Genomic DNA, 4372 nt, shown 5'->3' on the forward strand with positions numbered 1-4372 from the left:
TGTAAGATGATCAGCTCCATTTTGGAAGGAAGGAACTGAGATTTGGAAGAAAGGAAATGACTCACCCAAAATCTCACAACTAATAATAATTGACATTTCTTATAGTGCATATAGGTTTGCAAATGGCTTTACTTCATACACATTATCTGATCTGATCCTTGCAACAACCCTGTGACATAGGTGCTGCTATTATTATTGTTGTTGTTGTTGTTATTATTATCATCCCATTTTATAGTTTAGGAAACTTAAGCAAACAGAGGGTAAGTGGCTTGCCCAGGGTCCCACAGCTAGTAAATGTTAGAACTGGGATTTCATTTCATCTGGCTTGCACCCCAAGTCTAAGGCTCCATGAAGCATTTAACAAGAAGCCAGGAGGGCCCCGCTTCATTTTTTGAAAGACACACATTCTACAGTCTGAATGTGAAAAGGGATTGATTTAGCACCTCTTTATTGAGGGCTCAGCTTCAGAGATCCCCTAGCTCAACTTGCTTGTTCAGGTGAAGGGGAAAATTGAATCAGACTCTCAATTCAATTCACTTCGATTCAATTTGATTTACATGATTAGGCACATCCTACGTGCTGAGTTCTCATAAATAAGCCACAGTTTCTTTCTTCCTGAAGCTTATTATCCAGAAGGGAAGATGAGGCACAAACACAAAAACCCCCCCACATTTCCATATGTCATTGAACCTATGACTTCACCAATGCCTATCCTCTGGTATAGAACCTAAGCTGTCACACCATCTCATCCTGTGTGATTCTTGTTCTTGTGCTTCAATAAATCCTCCTCAAAGGGTCTGCCCTATGTGCTGGAAGTCTTCCCTCCCTCCCTTCCCCTGCCCTCCACTCTCCCTCTTCTTTCTTTCTTCCTTTCTTTCCTTTCCTCCCTTCCTTCCATTATTTTTTGGTTCAGTTTCTCCCCTAGTGAATCTACTTCTTGGTCATTGGACAAAAGTCTCATTTAGAAATCTTTGGAGTTAATGTTGTTAAATGGTCCCAAATCTGTGTTTTGTTTTTATTTGTTTATTTGTTTGTTTGTTTTTTTAAATTTTTATTTATTTTTATTTTTTTAGTGAGGCAATTGGGGTTAAGTGACTTGCCCAGGGTCACACAGCTAGTAAGTGTTAAGTGTCTGAGGCCAGATTTGAACTCAGGTACTCCTGACTCCAGGGCTGGTGCTCTATCCACTGCGCCACCTAGCTGCCCCCTGTTTGTTTGTTTTTAATAGTATTTTATTTTATTTTTTTTCCAAATCACATGTAAAGATCATTTTTTTTTTTTGCAGGCAATGGGGGTTAAGTGAATTGCCCAGGGTCACACAGCTAGTAAGTGTCAAGTGTCTGAGGCCGAATTTGAACTCAGGTACTCCTGAATCCAGGGCCAGTGCTTTAAGCACTGTGCCATCTAGCTGCCCCAAAGATCATTTTCAGCATTCATTTTTGTAGGATTTTGAGTTCCAGATTCAAATCTGTGTTTTTGGAAGCCTTCTGTCCTTACTTCCAAGTCCCTGTCACTGTCCTGGCAGAAGGGGCCTCATGGATTGGAAGGTCAATTTATACATTTATCTGCTTCGAGACTTGCCATGGCCAGTGAATTCATTGCCGTTTGGCCCAGCAGCTTAGTCTGAACGTTGACCTTAACAGAGCTGTTTCCTTCTTGTTCTTAGTTGTAGGTGGTGGAACACAAGAGGAAAAACTACTCAGTCAGAACATAATGACCTACTGGGCAAACTTTTCCCGAAATGGGTGAGAATCCTGCCCCCCGGCTCTCTCAACAGTTCTAGCAAGTCTCCTTGGAAGGGGCCACTTGGCTCTTTTTTTCCATAGGGTTTTCCCCTAACAAAGAAAACAAAATCATCTATGAGCATTTGGGTAAGATCTGGTGAGCAAACACAACCCTTTCCTCAAGTTCATGACTCAGGGAGAGGCATGTGCTCACTTTGGAGAGGATGAGAGGCACCTTGCTTAGCCCACACCATCACCCCTGAGCCTTTGGGAGCTTTCTTTCTCCCTGAGAAGCAGCAGGATGGGGTCTGGTAACACGGACAATGAGTTTGGCCTCAGCTGCCCAGAATTCAAATCTTATCTCTGCTATGATTTACTCCCCACTTGAAACAACATCATTTCTCTGAGTCTTCACCCTTTAGTGCAGTAGAGGGGTTCTCAATAAAGGGCCACATGAGGGATTAAGCCAAAGTACTTCCATGTAGATGAACAGGCCTTATTCCCATGGTTGCCACCACTGGCTGTTGACCCTCCCTGCCCCTCCCTGCCCCTCCCTGCCCCAACTTCTCAGACTTCAGCACTTGGTGGTTATTTGGTAAAGCAGATGTCAGCTCACTAAGTTGGCTAATTCACTGAAATCTTTTCTTCCTGAACCTATGTGGTTTGGGGTTCTGTTTTTTTGTCTCTAGGGACCCAAATGGTGCAGGCCTTCTGCACTGGCCGGCCTATAATGAGAATGAAGAGTACCTGCAGCTAAATCTCCATCCATCCGTGGGAAAGAGCCTGAAAGCAAAGAAGTTGGAGTTTTGGCTGAGGATCCTGCCTCAGAAGAAGAAGAAGAAAATAGTGGACCCAGATGCCCAGGAGGAGTCATGAGTTCCAACCTTAAACCATTTTTGCTGTTACTACTATTTAATAACCTCTAATCATTTCCTTTGAATAGTTCCTCAGTATCTACCAAATATATTGTACTTTGGGTCAGATATTTTGACTTTCAGTCATTATTACTGTAGGAGATGAATTTAACTGATATTCAGGTGGGACCTTATGATGGTGAAATAGAAGGGAGGTAGCCTGGTTTAGTCAATAAGATTCTGGACATAGAATCAGAAAGTTGTGGTTTCAAATCTTGCTGTTGACACTTAAAAGCTGTGTCATACCAGGCAAGTCACACTCTTAGAGCCCCAGTTTCCTCATTTGTTAAGTGAAGGGTTTAGACTAGATGGCTTATAGATCTCTTAAAACTCTAGTTCCATAATCCTATGATGAGGTCATTCAGCCCATCCTGACTCTAGAAAAGAATCCTTCATCCCCAGAATTGTATGATTTAGAGCCAGAAGGGACATGTCAACATTTGACAAAAAAAGGGAAAGCGAGGATGACTTGTCCAGGGCCATAGAGACAGCAAGTTACAGAAGCAGGGTTGGAAGCCAGGTCCTCTGACTTCAAGCACAACAGTCTTTTGAGACTATCATGCTGCTGCTAGGGACCAGTGTGAATAGCAGCATCTATCTTGCTTTACAGTTTCATAATCACATTAGAACTCTCTCTCTCTCTCTTTCAATCCCTCTCTCTGAAGAGGCAGGGCTTTAGTGTGGAAAGAGTATGATATTTGGTGTAGGGATTAAAATTGGCTCAGAGGCAGAGCTCCGAGCCAATGGCACTTTATTAAAAGATCCATGGTCCCCTCTAATGAAATGGACCCCACATCTTCCTCATGATCTGAAGTGCCTTCTTCTTCCAGAACTTTGTTTTAAATTATTTATTTATTTATTTATTTTGGCAGGGCAATGAAGGTTAAGTGACTTGCCCCGGGTCACAAAGCCAGTAAGTGTCGAGTGCCTGAGACCAGATTTGAACTCAAGTCCTCCTGAATCCAGGGCCGGTGCTTTATCCACTGCACCACCTAAGGACCTTGTTTTTATAAGATTTGATACCAGATCTATTACCTGGATGTTCTAAAGTGTCTATGCAAAGTACAGAATTCCATTGGTTGACCTATGATGCATAAGCTAAAATAAGCAAAGATGGTATGTCAGCAGGGTCGTGGATTGGGAAAAGCAGGGGGTATCTCCACTGGCTAGATGGTCATGAGATGGTCACTTGCTCATGTTGGACAAGTGAGAGTGGTACAGAGCTACAAAAATAAGTTGGAGGACTTCCTATGTAATTGAGTCACCTCTACCACTCTAGGCTTGGTCACCATGACAAGGTAAAAGAAGGGCGGAGTACCTCTACTTAGCTTTTTATGATTAAACAAGTGAACTTATAACCTGCAGTTTACAGCTCTGGGGCCTAACATACAGAACTTATAATCACTACCCTGAATACTGATTGGAATAGAGCAGGGGTCCAAATGAATTATTTCTCACACTGGAGTCCAAAGACTGGAATTTGAGTTCCGGTTTCACCTCTAATTATGAGGCAGCTGGGTGGCATCACCAACAGAGCAGCGGACATGAAGTCAGGAAGACCTGAAGTCTTATTCACCATGTGACTGACCCCAGACAAATCATTTAAGCTTTCTTAGCCTTAGTTTCTTCCTTTGTAAAATGGGGATGATAATGGAACCTACCTTCCAGGGTAGTAAAGTGTTTTGCAAGCATTGAGGCTCTGGATAAATCTAGACTTTTGTTAGGTGTGTGACT

General features: G+C 42.7%; 1 pseudogene; it reads left to right on the forward strand.

Annotated features, from left to right (window-relative positions):
* Positions 1 to 2600, forward strand: part of LOC122739447 — a 27747-nt pseudogene extending 25147 nt beyond the window's left edge.
* The last annotated feature ends 1772 nt before the right edge of the window (positions 2601 to 4372 follow it).

This window comes from Dromiciops gliroides, chromosome 2, assembly GCF_019393635.1.
Source record: "Dromiciops gliroides isolate mDroGli1 chromosome 2, mDroGli1.pri, whole genome shotgun sequence".
NCBI classification, from domain to species: domain Eukaryota; kingdom Metazoa; phylum Chordata; class Mammalia; order Microbiotheria; family Microbiotheriidae; genus Dromiciops; species Dromiciops gliroides.